We start from the raw sequence: 17,959 nt of genomic DNA on the forward strand, positions 1-17,959 counted from the left end.
TAGACTGTTAAAATGTGAAGGTTTAAGATATATTTTGGGGTTTTGTTTTGCTCCATGAATTAACATTTAAGCCTCTAGGCCATATTCTTGCATCCAGATGGCTTTGAATCCCCTGCTTCTCATATACTACACAGTATATTCTTCCCTGTCCCTACATTGACTGATGCTACTAAAAGTTAATCTTTATAGTAAATTGTTGAAACTTGATGTCAATTGTCTACCAAATTTTCACAAAGTAACATCATCCTGGCGAACTCATACCAATGTGTTGTTTTACTCTCGTAGTCAAAACCTGGAAATAAATCCAATGGTGTTTTGAGAAAGCTGCCCTAGGAAGCTTAATTGCTTGCAACAGTACTTTTATGAGAAACTAGCTACAAAAGCAATTGAAGTCAATTCCTAACCATTGGTTTATGTAAAATTGCTTGTACAAGCTAACATGGTAGGGAAAGATGAGATAAACTGCTACTACATTGAAGAGGGTGTGCCTAGGAAGCCTAGTCGCAACAGTGCTGCTTTCACGAGAAATTAGCTACAAAAGCGAATGAAGTCAATTCCCAACCATAGGCTAATGTCAAGAAGGTTTATGTAAAATTGCTTGGGCAAGCTAACATGATAGGGAAAGATGTGATACCTACTGCAACAGTGGAGAGGGTATGGATTGTTGAAATTGTAACTAGTGTCGGTCTTCATAATGTAATGTAAATTTATCATTGATGAATTTATTATATTCATTATTATATTTTATTTTGGTCAAAGCATGTTCTTCATGCTTATAGAGTCAAAAAGAGTCAAGAAGAATTTATTAGGAGTCAAATAAAAATGTATGAGTCATGTCTGATTTGGACATTTGTAAGAAAAAAAATATTTTTATGTTGAATCATAAGACCACAAAATGTCAAGTCGGGCCCTCCTTGGAACAAGTTGGCCTGGCACTCCAAAGAGACATATGTTCGACCTTTTGGACAGCTACATATAAGAAGCAAGTTTGGCCCTCTTGGAGATCATCCATTCAACCAACAAGAGAACATCTGAAGTAAGTGAAGAAGAAGAGAAAATCGAGTCAAAGGAGAGAGAAAAACGAAGTCAAAAGACAAGACAAATATTCTAAGTTGACCGAATTTTGACCTTGAAGCAGCTCGCACGTGTGACTGTAATTTCTGTGACAAAGGCTGAATTTCTGAGGTTGCCATAGGCCGACTTTTGACCCCCTAATTGCAGGTCTGGAATTTCAGAGAGTTGACGAGATGTGAGACAGTTTGACCTTCGTTGACTTTGACTAGAGTTGACCAGATTTGGAGGTGACTTGGAGGAGGGTTGGACTTGACATTTTGGTGGCAGTTTTGAGTCTTGGTCTTGGAAATCTCATTTGATCTGATTCTGTAAGAGAAGGATTGTTGGGTTTTCCCCTTATGGGGACCCTAATTTTGGTGTCTCTTGTCTCTTTGTGATCTTTATGTTTTGAAAATTTGTATAATTGCTTGACTAAGAGAACATAACAAGTAATAAGAAATCAGCTAACATTCACAAGTAATTATCAAGAAGAAAAATCAATCCTAATCTACACTACACTTGGTTTCTCAACATGGTATCAAAACTAGAAAGAATTACTGAGTGGTGGCATCTAAAGTTTCCTTTGTTTGAGATCCGAGTTATCTCAAATAAAACCATCTCTGTGATTCAAAGGGCCTACCTGTGGTGAACACTCATCTCACTCAAGAAGACTATATACTCGGATCCATTGTAGAACAGAACATACAACACACTAGTCAACATCTCTGCAATCTACAAGTACTCAAGGAGATTAGAAGGCCAAAATGAAGGGATAAGAAGAAGATCTTTATTCTGTCGCTCAAGCAAAAGAAGATCAAAGGACATCCGAACTTAATGTGACTTTATACCTCTGCAACTTGGACCAAATTCTATGGCACTCCATTGAGGCTCATGCAAACTACCTATGGCATTTAGTCTGCGTGGAAATTTGCAATCATGAAGCACTTCAGCACTATAAAACATCATGATATTCAAGACCAAACATTTGTGGCAATATCTGATCACACATATTTTCCCTGAAGAACTGAGGCTACACTTCTATGAAGCAATGCGAAAGCATGAGACCATATTTTTATGTGAAATGCAAGTTTATCTGAGCATACATATAAAATGTCTGAGGCTCCTAATGTCTGAAGTATGCGAAGAATCTAAGACTACTTGTCTTTGAGATGATGTGGATTTTCTAAGTATAATCCTCCATGATAATTTTCAGAACATCATGATGATAATCTCCTATGCTGATGTGAATCTCAGAGTCACGTAATAATGTAGGACTGTCTCTTGTGTGGATACGAATTTTAGAACTACATAATGATATGAATTTTAGAAGTGCATTCTCCTATAATGATGCAAGTTTCAGGAGCATCTAAGAAAATACATATCGCAAGATCATAGTTTTAAAACTCGGACTTGGATTCGGAACCGACCGAGGGTCGACTCCGACTCGGTATCGACTCAGCCTAGTTGATTTCAATGACTTAGTGTTTGTAAAAAATACATTAAATTTTTTATTTTTATGAAAAAACATATTTTTAAAGATTTTCATTCATGTTTCCAAACTCAAAGCATTAGAATATAGAGAGAAGACAACATATGATCAAAGTATGCTCATGAATATATCTATTATATCAAAATGGCACCCAGTGCACTGTCCAATACATGTAATATATAGAGATCAAAACAAAAACACATAACCAAGGAGGCACTAAATGGCCTCTACAACAAAACATCACTAGTCGCTACTGCTAGAAAAGCCAACATCATCTGGCTCAAAGTCTGAATCGGAGTCAGACAAGGAATCCCATGGGTCCTCCTCTTCATCAAGATCTCCATCTGTAACTGTAGAAGTAGTAGCACTGGCAGCAGTTGCACGCTGAGATAGACGAGCTATGCGCCTACATCATGGCTGAGTAGAGGAAGTGTGTGCCGCTGGAGGACTTGGCGCTGGTACTAGTGGATCTCCATTTAACTAAACAATCTGTAATGCATCCATCTCTAAATCAATATCAACACCAATATCCTCATCAGGGTCAAACTCTGTTGCTTGACTCTCCAGTATCCAATATGAGGATGGATAAATATCTTCCAACACAATGGGATCTGTATCAGGTATTTTGTTTAGTAATTGGTTGTGCCTTAGCTGGAGGTTGTATTGGACATAGACTAGATCATTTAACCATTTTTGTTCTGAACAGTTTCTCTTCTTCGTGTGAATCCTCTCAAAGACAGACCAATTGCGCTCAGACCCAGAAGCGTTGCAAGTTTGACTCAAAATACGGATTGCAAACCTCTGCAATTGAGGAAAATAGCTACCAAATGCCTCCCACCATTGTGCTGCAAAAAACATAGTTGTGTAATGAGCTATCTCAACAAATTATATCCCTGTGGGCAAAAGATAAGAAATTTTATGATGGTACGGTTACTTTGATCAGTGCATCCATCTAACATGATGGTACTTTTCACCCATGAGTTTTTGAAATCTTTCAAATATTCCTCACTGGATATAACCTCTTTTGCAAAAGAGATCCCCTTAATTCGTGCAAAGTAAGGCCTTTGAAGCCCTTTCCAGCAACGAATATGGCATCAAACATAGGTTCATAATATGGTGAACGGGAAACATTGAAGGCGATATCAGCATCATACTTCTATCTAGCTATGTAATCACAGGCAGTTTGTCTCAATTCTTTCTTCCAATGGTCATCTAAAGTAGGCTGCATTTGACGTCTATTAACTTGAGGACCATGTGCACTATCAGAGGGAGAGGAGGGTGTGACTGTGAAATAACTTTTGATATCACCCTTCTTTTTAATTTTACGAGTAGACTCCAAAGAGGGAGGAACATAGCGAAAGGGGTTGGATGCATCAATGCAAGGGATAGATGAAGAGCCCTCATAATCAAAATTGGGGTTGGCAACCATCATGTGTTTTATACTCCTCTTCCTCCTTATTTCAGCCTCTATTTGTTTTTGCCTAGATTTTTCCTCCTCAAACTTTTCTAGCAACTCCTTCCTAATTTCCCCAATCTGTTCTGTAGGTGTTGCACATGGAACAATTTGGCCTCTAATACCAGCCAACTGTTGTTTCAGCCTGTGAATGCCCCCTCCACCTCCCTTAATTCTTTTATCACAAAATTTGCAATACATTTGATTATCAATCATCTCAACATATGCCCAAGCAACATCTTTCATTCTAGGAACCATTTTCTAATATTTGGAATTGGAAATGAAAGGACAAAAGTCTAAAAATAAAAAGAAAGAGAAAACAACTCTTCAATGTTATTTTCTTTTAGAAAAATTACTCTTTTCAATTTCCAGATTTGCAAAAAGAAAAAGAAAAAAAGAAAGATCAGATTTGAGAAGTGAAAAAAAAAATACCTTTAGCCTCCTCAATGCTGCTCCAAAAGCCAACTCCTCAATGCTGCTCCAATGATTGCCCAAGAACCTCCTTACTGTTGCTCCAAAAACCAACTCCAACTCTCCACAAACTCCTCACAAATGCTCACACAAATGCAATGAGACAATTGTGAGGAAATGTGAGGGGGTTGGGTCACTTTTATAGGCTTGGGAGCATTGATAAAAAAAACCAAAAAAAATTGAGTTTCAAGTCGAGTTTCCGTCTTTTTCTGCCATGGACTAGCTCGACCGATTTAATACGAGCTCGGCTAGTCCATTACTGAACCGGCCGAGTTGGTATCCGGTTTGGTAACAAACTGGTCGTCGAACCGATTTTTCTACTTAGCCGGCCCGCATAGGGGTCTAGCTGGTCTACCAGGCCTAATCCGATTTGGACCAGCCTAGTTTTAAAACCATGGGCAAGATTGGTTGACTGTCTTAAGGATAAAACATGGTAGAACTTGGACTAACCAAGGCATTCGAATTCTCTAAAGACTGAATAGACAGGTTCAAGACAAGTCTAAGAGATTAGTACAAAGGATAAGTTTGATGCTTAAAAGGAAGACCAGCCAAAGTCTATATGACTATGATCCCTATGTATCAAGCCAAGTCTCTGTGATAGGTCAAAGATCTGAAGTCCAAATTTTGTACCTTTGAAGTAAATATCAATTGTTTATGTGGAGAGGGATAGTTCGTGGCTAACATCCTAGATTGAAAATATGAGGTATCTATATTGGAGGAAAACGTTAAGGAAAAGACAATTTATCTCTACTGCAAAAGGACCGGATCCCTATGACAGAAAGACTGTAAGGTTAGATAGGTAAGGTTGAAAGAGGTACTTATACCTTTTGTTCATTTACAACTAATGACTTATTTCAACTATGTTATATATGATGCTAAGTCTTCTAGGTCACGGTGAATTCACATTTAGAAATGAACATGAAAAGTAAGCTAACGATCTTATGCTCCTTTGAAAGATAGTGATTTATGATAAAGGAATCTGTATAGATATATTAGAGATCGTTATTTTAGCATTCAAATTCTTTCCTTGCATATGAAGACTAGGTTTTTGTGATCAAGGAATGAAATCTCACGTATAGAAGGCTTGTCACTAACATTTCTAGTGTTTGCAACACATTTGTATGATTGTAGAATATGCAAGTTTAAAGAATAACAAGTCTTGAAGACCTTGGAACTTGAAGCATCTAGAGTTTGTAAACCCGAGCAAAAGTTTGAATTAGAAAACCCTAGGAACAAAACCATAACTACTTGTTTCTGCCGAAAGAAGAAGATCTAGCTGCTGAAGATGACATAAATGACATCATGCTAATGTGAGGAAAAAATTGATGAAAGAGTCCAAGATTAAGAGGGAGTTGAGCTTCCTCAAAAGATAAGTACCCTACATCTCATTATTTATCTCTATTGCTATTGTCTTTGTATTTTGCTTAACTATGTTTGTTCTTTCATAGCCTCCTAATAAAGCTTGCAGGTCAATAATAAGAACTACCTAAGTTTTGACAACAAGATGAAAGAATGTAGCAAAGCATGAAGACTTTCCTAGAAGACATAAATGAAGAAGAAGAAAGAAGTCAACACTTAGCATGAGATGGCAGCATGAAAGCTAGACTTGAAAAGATTCTCCCAATTAAAGGGAGAGGATTGTATTGCCTCAAGTTAGAAGAAGAAGTCTCATGATTAAAAGGGAAGAAGTTCACTTACCTCAGCCGAAAAGAGGGAGCTATAAATAGATATGTCATTATCTGAAGTTTGGCAGAAGACTAAGAGAAGCTATGATCAAGACCCTCCAAGACACATTGATTGGGTGGCAGTGTTGATGATGAATACATATACTACTGATGATTGGTTTTATTTTGGTATGATTTTTTGGAAGAGCATGAAGTAGGATTCTACTGTAGTGCGAAGGAAGATGATATGGAAGTTTATACTATTAGTTGTGAAGAATTTTGGCTCCATAAAATGTTTTGATGGTTGGATTCGATATGAAGATTGTCAGAAAAACCAGGAAGGTTGAAGCTCATTGTGATGTGATGCCAATAGGATCCAAAAAGCTACGATAGATCTCCACGAGATGAATAGGAGCCGATGCATCGATGAAGTTCTTTTTCATGGAAAATGATGAGTATTTTTGAGACAAGCTTAGGCTTGTGGATATCTCCTCCTTGGTTGAGGGATTGAGGATCTCCTCCTTGGTTGAGAGGGAGTGAGGATGGACATTGTTATTCTCCATGTGTCATATACTATGGCCAGGACTAACCCCTGTAAGCCTAGTACATGAACACGGGTAGGGAGAATGGTGGATTGGATAAGTGTCACGGATCTACATTCCTGAGTCATGTATTGTGGTTGATTAGGATTAACATCCTAAGTTGAATACATGGACTTGGTAAAGAATGGTCTGGACGATGAACCTTTCCTTGGATTAGGAAATGGTCCTATGAGGACATACCTTCAGAACACCTAGGTGGGGTATGTGCCTTGAGAGGCGGTAGTGTCCAATTGAGTGTCTCCTAGTATTGTGCTCTAATCTAGTGGAGAGATAGAGCTTACTTGTCAAGGCCTTGGTATTTTGACAATGCTGGTTATGATGATATTATCATCATTGATGCTTATCAACTTGAAGATCCTTTCTTATATGAATATTTCAACATGAGATTGTCCCATTGATTCATTATGAATACCTCCCTGGTTAAGAGGGAGTGTTGAAATTGTAACTAGTGTCTGTCTTCATAATGTAACGTAAATTTATCATTGATGTATTTATCATAGTTTTAAAAATCGGCTGGCTTGAATCGGAAACTGGTCAAATCGGCTAGTTCATTAGGCGATTAGGTCAAACCAAACAAAAAACCCGGTTTGTGGGCCTATTTCGCCAAAAAAACCCCAAAAACCGGCCCAAACCGGTCGGTTTATGAAGGAACCTACGTATTTTCCCATAAACTGGTCGGTTCCTTCATAAACTTGTCAGTTTATTGCCAGGCCAGCTACAGACCCCACATAATGCAATTTTCTGAGTTTCGATGCTATTTTGAGGGAAATTTGGAGTTGTTTCCTTCCAAAAACAACCTATCTAAGAAAAGCATGCCTCCCCTCTCATTTGCCTCACATATATCAACCCTAGAAACACTAGCAATCAATGCCAAATGGTAATGTTAAATTCTTGAAGTAAAAGTGGCATTTCCTTTATTTTTCATTTTCATCCTTTTACTTAAATTTCTAACATTACCATGAAATGACTAAGGATGTTTGAGAGTGGTTTCGACCTCATTGGATTTCATATGGAGAAACTAGAATTTTAGAGTTCACTCAAAATTCAACAGACTTAATGGTTTTCAGGATTTCATGGTTTGGGGGTTTGCAATGTTTCCATTTGATTCTATCATGCATGAGGGTATGAGATTGGCGTTTGATCAAGAGCAAGAAGACATTTAGGGGCCTTGATGTTGGTGGCATTGATTTTTGAACTTTGTTGATGTTGGTGGTATTGATTGTTGAACTCCTCTACCATGGCCTTAACAATAATGTACCCTTCACTCAAAGGAAAATAATTGGTTAGGGATGCTAAGCTTTTTCTACCACATTATAAGGCTAAGGAGATGAACCCTTCACTCAAACCAAAATCACTAGTTAGGTATGTTAAACTTCAATTTGTATCATATTATAAGGTTGAGTAATCCAAGTCTGAAGACTTTGAGCGAGATGATGTCTATGTATCTCTTGCTGATGATCCCATTTTTAGTAGCACTGAATCAATGATGAGTTTCATGAGTGATCATGTTGATTAGTGATTTGTAGTTTTGATGTCCTACTACTACCACTACTGCTAAGGTTGCAGAGGAATTTTAGGAGTCCTCAAACACTCAGTGAGATTATTTATGTAGCTCATGTTGATGATCCCTTGTCTAGTAGTGGTGATGAGTTTGATCATGATGAGGAGTAATCATGTTGATCACTGATATGTAGACTTGTAGTAGGTCAGTGACGCTATAGATTATAACATTGTTTTTGGATTCTAGAGGCCATTTAGAGCTTCATTGATTATGTATTATGTTGTTGATATGTATTGCACTTGGTGCCAAATTGATATATTCACCTTTACACTGGTATATAGATGAGGAAACTTTGCATATTTGATCTTTATTGGTTTGAAATCTTAAAATTAGTTTTTTTCATTAAAAACTAAGTATTTCATGTATTTTTTTAAAGACGAGTTCATTGAGATTTGACCAATCCCGGTTTGATCAGTTCCAATTTGAAACCTGGTTTGATAAGTGGATCGGTTTCGGTGTTTAATACTATGATTTATTATAATCATTATTATATTCTATTTTGGTGAAAGCATGCTCTTCATGCTTATAGAATCAAAAAGAGTCAAGAAGAATTTAATTACGAGTCAATGAAAAATATATTTGAGTCATGTCCCATTTGGACATTTGTAAGAAAAAGAAAATTTATTTTTATGTTGACTTATAAGACCACAAAATGTCAAGTCGACCCTCCTTTTAACAAGTCGGCTTGGCCCTCCAAAGAAACATGTGTTTGACCTCTTGGACAACTATATATAAGAAGCAAGTACGACCCTCTTGGAGATCATCCACTCGACCGACAAGAGTGTTGAAAAATGTAACTAGTGTTGATGTTCATAATTGTATTTGAATCATGATGCAATGTATTTGTCAAAAGAAAGAAAAATAGATTTTATTATAAAAGAAATTGACTTATTAAAGCATGGGTTTTGATGCTTGGGTCAATAGTTTTTAGGTCAAAGCCTCCATTGTAGGCTTTTAGGGCTTATGTCAAGTGTCCTTGTCTTTCTCAATATGTAGAAGACCCTTGTGTCAAGTGTCCTTGTCTTTGTCATTAGTAAACAACAAAAGGGAGGATGAAGAAGACAACACCTCTAATGCCTATTCTACTCATCACAAGAAGAAGGGAAAATTCAAGAAGTTCAAAGGACCAAGGAAGAAAGTTGATCCAAGATTGAATGCTACACTTATCATAAGATGGGTCATTAAAAAAGCCATTGTCCTAGAGATCCAAGGAGTAAGAAAAGAGAAATTTAACATGCAAACATTGTTGATGAAGCTCCACCAAAGAAGAACAAGACTGAAGAATCTGAAGTCAAAGATCTATTTTCTAGAGACTCTTAGGGATACGATCCCTTGCATATCCTTCTACTTTAAGATTTGTAATGTTTTTCGTTTATGTTTTGATTTGTAGAGTTTGTAGATTTAATATATTTTTGTTAGAATGTTTTGAATCATTTAAGTTGTAGTTATCCATCAGAAAGATTGGATTAAGAGGGAGCCTTCACCATTTTACCAAAAGATATGTATATTGTTCCTTGTTTCCTCTTTTATATTTGGTTTCCTCCTCATATCAATATTTGTGTGTATTATATGATAATAACAACCTTTCCCTTAGATTTTCCTTGGTTAGGAAAGCTTGTAGAATACACAAAGGTTATGGAGGAGACTTTAAAGGATAGACTTTAAGCATGGAAGAAGTTCTATTCTAAAGGAAGCCCCTCAAGAATTCATGTCCTACAAGGTTTTTTAAAGAACAACTCAAGGTATGTCTTAAACTACAAGTTTTGTTACAAGGTTCGCTTCATTGGAAAGGTATGCTCATTCACTTTGGAAATTTGCTTTACATTATTGACATCTTTATGTCTAGGGTTTTGAATCACAAAAATTCTTGTTAGAGTGATTAATCATTAGATTGAATCTACCCTCATTATATTGTCTCTTGTCATTTGATCATTATTGTGAAACCCTAACCCTTATGGTTCACTATAAAACCTTAGCCTCTTGTTGCTAAGGGTATGTTAATTTTAAATAATGTAACCTTAGTCTGCTTAGGGTTTGTTGATAAATTCTAGAAATCTTATTCTTTTGAAGTTTAGGGTTTTGATAATGTTATGATAAAAACCTTAGTCCTTTAGGGTTTATTGCTAATGTCTAAATGAAAATCTAGATCTTTAGGGTTTGGTAAATTAGGGTTTATAAGAAAAACCCTTGTAATAGTTATAGTAAGATCCTAGGAAAGAAATCCTAGGTGTATATTCTTCCGCATGATTGAAACACTAGTTTGGTCAAAATTGTTGTATATCTAATTTCGATGTATTGATATTTGTATCTTGGGTTTACCTAGTAGATATTGATATGAGATGCTAGTGCATGATAATGAAATCCTAGATATGTATATATGACTATGCTATCTTGATTGTTGATAAAATCTAGGGTATATAACAAAACCCTTGTAGAGATTGATATTCTAGGGCATGATGATATTATTTTCGATTTAGCTTTGATGATAAAATCTAGGGTTTGCAACAAACTCTAGTAGAGTCTGTCATGTAATTCTAAAAGCATATTGTTGAAGCCTTAGATGTATAATACTATGGTTAGATTGTTATTTGATTATTATCTAATGTTTTGTGTCTCGAGTCCAGGGTTCATGACAAAACCCTAGCAAGATATTGATGTAGATTATGTAATATGTATCCCTTGCTGATTATGAACCTAACCAAGTTCAGGTATTTGATGTCTAAAGTTGATTATTTTGATGCTTCCATTGTAATGACATGAGTTTGATATAGTTGACTTCATGCTTCCATATATTTGTATTTGGTTGTACTTGCTATTAAAGATTTGTAGGTACATAATCTTCGAGATGTTGAAGATGTTTGTAATTGAAGAGCATGATGAAGGAAGCTATAAAGATGATCAAGATGACCTTGAAAACATATTTGATGTTGTTGTTCTCCCTAAGTTGAGAGGGAGCATGGTTAGAAGAAAGGGTACATCCCCCTAGTTGAGAGGGAGGGCATATTATGATAGTCATAATGAATACCTTGAAGAAAGAATGAAATTGGAGAATGAATGAAAGTACTACAGATGGATTTGCAAACAAAAGCCCTGAGAAGTACTGAGACTGTTTTTGGTGCTACTGAAGAAATGAAAGAAGAAAGCTTCCAACAAGTTGTATCTAGATAACTTGATGATTGAGGACCTTGAAGATTTGCGTTTACTTTTATATATACTTGAAGGTTTATTACTGATTGGGGTCATGATTGTGCAGGATCTCTTCGTAAAAAGGTTGAACGTTTGAAGCATGCTTGGAGTGGCGGATATATATCTAATTTAGTTTATAAGGAGAGATGTAAGAATCTGGGGTTGAGTTCTTGATGCTTCGGAGGGCATCTGGCCAACCTATGTGTTGATGTCTAGATCTCGAAGTAGGGAGGGTGGCATTGGTCATAGAGCTCTGACCTTGGATATGCACCTAGATCCTTGGGTTGGTGTCAAAGTGGAAGTTTGATGGTACCTATAGAGGCTAATGCTTGGAAATACCTTAGTCCCACCCAATTAGAATATCCTGGTCAAGTATTTAATCTATAGGATTGTGTGTGTTGTGACTCTTCATAGAGTATATCACTTTGAGATCTTCCATGTACCTCTATATATATGTAATTATGAATACCTCCCTAGTTAAGAGGGAGTCTTGAAAAATGTAACTAGTGTTGGTCTTCATAATTGTATTTGAATCATGATATAATGTATTTGTGAAAAGAAAGAAAAAGAAATTTGATTATAAAAGAAATTAACTTATTAAAGCATGGGTTTCATGCTTGGGTCAATAGTTTTTAAGTCAAGACCTCTATTGCAGGCTTCTAGGGCTTATGTCAAGTGTCCTTGTCTTTGATAATATGTAGAAGACGCTTCTTGGGCTTCATCTATCAAAGAAGAAATTTATTATGATGTAAATTAGGTCATCTCAGCCTCCTCCATAAAGTCGGCCTAATTGAGGGGGAAAATCTACTATTAAAGGCAGCAACTCGGCCTCATTTGGAGCACATCACCAAGTTCGATTTGCAGTTGTTGGGGACAGAAAAAGGTACGAAATTCAAGGAAGAGGAGAGAAATCCTAGCGAAGAAGGAGGTCTTTGTCTAGCATAAGAAGTCAAATTTTCTCTCTCCTTGTCTCACGTGTGAAGTTGTTGGTTGCTGGAAGGGTCGAAAATCTAGGTTGTAGCTGGGCAGAAATTTTGAAGTTTCCGGGGATCGAAATTCTGGATTGTTGTTGCGCTGAAGCTACTGGACAAAAGTGACTATGGGAGTTTGCTGAATCATCTTGGAAGGTTGAGTTGGTGGAGGAGGAAGGCCTTTTGGTTCTAAGGTCTTGGTCTATCTCAATTTGATTTACTAGTGGAAGAGTTTGAATGGGTTTTCCCCCTATAGAAGGGTTTTAGTCTTGGTTGAGTGCCTACATATGGTGTCATCGATCTTCATGTTTTGATTTGATGATTGCTTGATGAGAAGAAGATAAAATAAGAACATAAAGAAGATAATAAGAAAACAAGAATAACACAAGTAATTGTCAACATAAGAAAATATTTCTGCCTTTTTGATTTTCTAACAAAGAGAACATTTAAAGCAAGCAAAGAAGAAGAGAAAATTGAGTCAAAGGAGAGAGAAAGGCGAAGTCAAAAGACACGACAAATATTCTAAGTTGACCGAATTTTGACCTTGAAGCAACTCGTTCGTGTGACTGCAATTTCTATGACAAAGGCCGAATTTCTGAGGTTGCCACAGGCCGAATTTCAGCCCCCTAATTGCATGTATAAAATTTCAGAGAGTTGATCAAATTTGGGACAGTTTGACCTTCGTTGACTTTGACTAGAGTTGACCAGATTTGGATGTGACTTGGAGGAGGGTTGGACTTGACATTTTGGTGGCAATTTTGAGTCTTGGTCTTGGAAATCTCATATTAATCTAATTCTATAAGAGAAGGATTGTTGGGTTTTCCACATTGTGGGGTTTTGCCCTGGCTTGGAGCCTAATTTTTTGTCTCTTGTCTCTTTGTGATCTTTATGTTTTAAACATTTGTATAATTGCTTGATGAAGAGAACATAACATGTAATAAGAAAGCAACTAACATTCACATGTAATTATCAAGAAGAGAAATCAATCCTAATCTTCACTACACTTGGTTTCACAATATGGGTATAATTTTGGAAGTGATTTGTGGCATTGATTGCCCAAGGACAATAGAACCATCAAGGAAAATGTTGTGACTAAATTGTCTTGTGCCTCGTTAGCTCAAGAGAACTAAGATTAAGGAACAATATTTAGAAGTGCATATTGAACTCAAAATTCTCAACTGAAGCACATTATATCGAAAAAGAATTACACTAACCTTGCAGGTTTACATGGTTATGCTAGTTTTTTGTCCATATAAATTGGTTATTCAAACTTTAGATGAATTTCTCAAGCTAATCATTATCAAGCCTGGAGAGGTGATTACTGGCAACTTTTCAAGATACAACATATGGACTATGACAATGAAGTCTATGAAGGATTGGAAATGAATACCTTTGTAGTATTGTACACGAATATAATATCAAAATGTAGAGAAGAAGAAGTTCTAATACACAAGATTTTGGAAGTCAAACAGGTTTTGATCATTGTCAACTAGCAACGTGGGGTGAGAACAAAAGAAGTGACATGTTGTAGGGTGATTTAAACTTGTCATTTCTTGCATGCCCTTCTTGTTGATGTAGGACTTAAATGAGAGTTTAAGAACATGTGAGTATTGAATTAACTTGTTGAGGGCACTAGAGCAGTTCATTAGCAGCTATATTCAATCAATTGCATGAAATGGAGCAAGTTAAGCTGGAGGATGACAAGATACCTGTCAAAGACTATATTCCCCCCCTTGTTAACTACAAATGGGGAAGCCCCATAGTAATTTGGATTTGTGTCAGTTTTAGACTATTGAGATTGAACAAGGTTAGTAAGGATGCATTTCGTATACCTCCAATAGAGGATGCGGGGAAGGTTTCAGACAAGGACAATGTTGTGACTAAATTGTCTTGTGCCTGGTTAGCTCAAGAGAACTAAGATTAAGGAACAATATTTAGATGTGCTTATTGAACTCAAAATTCTCAACTGAAGCACATTATATTGAAAAAGAATTACACTAACCTTGCAGGTTTACATGGTTATGCTAGTTTTTTGTCCATATAAATTGGTTATTCAAACTTCAGATGAATTTCTCAAGCTAATCATTATCAAGTCTGGAGAGGTGATTACTGGCAACTTTTCAAGATACAAGATATGAACTATGACAATGAAGTCTATGAAGGATTGGAAATGAATATCTTTGTAGTATTGTACACAAATATAATATCAAAATGTAGAGAAGAAGAAGTTCTAATACACAAGAGTTTGGAAGTCAAACAGGTTTTGGTCATTGTCAACTAGCAACGTGGGGTGAGAACAAAAGAAGTGACATGTTGTAGGGTGATTTAAACTTGTCATTTCTTGCATGCCCTTCTTGTTGATGTAGGACTTAAATGAGAGTTTAAGAACAGGTGAGTATTGAATTAACTTGTTGAAGGCACTAGAGCAGTTCATTGGCAGCGATATTCAATCAATTGCATGAAATGGAGCAAGTTAAGATGGAGGATGACAAGATACTTGTAAAAGACTATATTTCCCCCCTTGTTAACTACAAATGGGTAAGCCCAATAGTAATTTGGATTTGTGTTAGTTTTAGACTATTGAGATTGAACAAGGTTAGTAAGGATGCATTTCGTATACCTCCAATAGAGGATGCGGGGAAGGTTTCAGACAATGAAGTGTACTTCTTAGCTAATGAAATTGTTGAGAAATCTAGGGCATCAATAGTTAGGTGATTTCTCTACTTATGATAATTGCTTGTGATAGTCTTTTTGCTTCTTGATTATGACCTTCTCTTGACTTATTATTGTGTTCTTTTCATCAAGACAATTACCAAATCATGAACAATGAAGAGACAATAGATATAGTAAATAGGCTTGTCAGCCAGGGCCAAAACCTCTTACTCTTTGAGAGGAAAACCCAAATGAAATTCTTCTTATAGAACCTACAATTGACGAATACCAAGACCATGACAAAGACCCTTGACACTAGAGTCCTCCCAAGACCAAGGCACTAGCCTCCTCTTCAACACTTCTCTTCCTCTTCCTCTTCTCGGCTCCCTTCAGAATTTCGGCCTCTCCTTGTCATTTTGCAACTCCTTTCTTGACAGTAGAAACCCTAGATCAGATTTGTCTCTTGAATAGTCTCCTTCTTGAAGGAGATTATTTCCGCTCTTACTCAACTTCCTTTAGTGAGGCTCTTCACCCAAACATGGTCACCTTTGTGTGACTGCAACCTGTGATCTTCCCTTGTCTACTTCTGACCTGCAATTCTCGCATGTGTGAGGGTAGACTTATCCCGAAATAGTCCTCCAATGATGCCCCTCTCCTTTGTTATTCTTCCTTCCTTGTTCACTGGCTTTAAGGCTTCTTCTAACATGTATTGCGCACTTCTTATTAGAGGCTTACTTCACCGAATTGCTTGCCACCAAATGAGGCCAACATAATCTTTAGAGTAGGTCGACTTCTCCTTTCTAGAATTATCCCTTCATTGTAGGCCGACTTGAGGTTGGGCTAGTGACAAGGTCTTGGAGGGCTACTTACAAAGACAAGTATGACTCTTTACAATGTGTAACATGCCTTCATTACTTTAACAATGACTCTTTAGACTTTTATGACTAGATGACAATTTCCCTAAGGGCTCTCAATGGGAGCCTTTACTAAAAATAAAATCTCTTGCTCATGAAACCCATGATGCAAGCATTACAATAATTTTATTTTTCTTCTTTACATCTCTTACATAAAAATTACATTTACATGTCATTATGAAGACTGAACCTAGTTACACTTTTCAACACTCCCTCTTAACTAGGGAGGTATTCATAATGGTAGTTGGTCATTCTTAATCTGAAGAATTTCTCATAAGAAGAATCTGATTGGTAATCCATTTGTATAGCATCATATCAACCAGCATTGTTACATAGCAAGGCCTTAACTAACAACTCTATCTCTCCACAAGATTTGAGCTCAATGCTGGCGAGACCAATGCTTTATAGACACTCTCATCATTGTCAATCCTGAAACATACCCCACTCGGGTTCTCAGGGTGTGTTCCTTCAGGACTATTCTTATCTTGGATGCCCAGTCCGCAAAAAATATCGATCCTACGACTACTCTTATCTTGGATGCCCTATCTCGTCCTCAAAGAGCATCGAATGCCAAATGGTTACCCAATCCTCCATTTTGTCTTCCCAGGTGAAGACCAGAATGATGTGTCTATCCCTCCCTCTTAATTAGGGAGGACATATCTATGCCTAAGCTCCCTCTTGGCTTAGGAATTTCCAAGTTTCTTCGAGGTAGGAAACTTGTTTCCAGGCTCCTTCTTAATTAGGGACCTACAAAAGCTCTTCAGGTGGAGATGATGGGACAACCAGTTGCTTGAAGAACTCCTTCCTTCGATGTCATGAATTTCTTCTTTGTCACGGAGTCTTCATCTTTTGGGACTTCTTCATAGGGTATAGAGCATCCATCACTTTCTTCCATGAGTCAATCATGTCATCATACCTTTCATTAGAAGTTGATCCATCAGTCTTCATCTAGCCTTGCTTCATGTCACTTTGCCTTCTTCATATTAACCTCTTCTGAAGGATCTTACAACCTTCTTCATGGTCCTCGGGGAAGACATCCATAGTTCTTCCTATTGGCAGCCTTGCATAAGCCCATCCAGATACTTGTTCACAAATAAGAAATGAACACTTAAATCATAATTACCTTTGTGATGGTAGTTCTTCCTATTGGTAGCCTTGCATAAGCCCATCCAAATACTTGTTCACAAATAAGAAATGAACACTTAAATCATAATTACCTTTGTGATGGTCTTTCATCATGACATTTTCCTGTAGGCATCAGCTTCCAGCGTACATGTTGACACGCCTCCTAAAGATATGTATTGTCAAGGGTCTCCATCTTTTCCAGACTTCTATTAGAGTCTTCATATCCTTCTCTGAGATATCATAGTCAAATCTTCTTTGTCTTTCGGATGTTGAATGCCTTTACCATTGTTACATATTCCATGATGTCTTCCTTCCTTTCATCACACATTTCATTCCCAGGAGCTTTCAATCAGAGTTCCTCAATTGTAGTTAACCACCTCATACTCCATGTGAGGACATATTATGTTGATTTCATCTAGAAAATATGTGATCCATGAATTCCTACATCTCTTTGAGGGAGGAGATTCTTTCTTTGACCATGCTTCTCAAGATAGAGCAGTGATCTATGTTGTCTACAAACATAGGACATGCCTTCCATAATATCAAATGTAAGCATACATACCTCATCTTTCTTTTGGGTCATCCAAACTTCTTGCAACAACTTCCTTTGAATGAAGGAGCTTCATTCCCTTGATCTGCTTCACTGTTATGTCATCATACCATCATCCTATGAATTCCACAAGTTTGGAATTCTTGATGAAACACTTACTTCCCCTCATGATCGGTGAACCTTACAATGAAGATTCCATCAGAGAATCTTGAGGATCTTGCATATCCTATCCTACAGATGTTACCTTTGACTGATGTATGATGAGCCT

The 17,959-nt window shown here is 36.9% G+C and overlaps 1 protein-coding gene across 3 annotated transcripts in view; it reads left to right on the forward strand.

Annotated features, from left to right (window-relative positions):
- Positions 1-17,959, forward strand: part of LOC149167450 (P-loop containing nucleoside triphosphate hydrolases superfamily protein) — a 428,107-nt gene that overhangs the window by 336,971 nt on the left and 73,177 nt on the right. The gene's annotated exons all lie outside the window — the stretch shown is intronic.

Source organism: Pinus tabuliformis, chromosome 5_1, assembly GCF_031772625.1.
Source record: "Pinus tabuliformis cultivar Carrire ecotype Pingquan chromosome 5_1, CPIR1, whole genome shotgun sequence".
Taxonomy (NCBI): Eukaryota; Viridiplantae; Streptophyta; class Pinopsida; order Pinales; family Pinaceae; genus Pinus; species Pinus tabuliformis.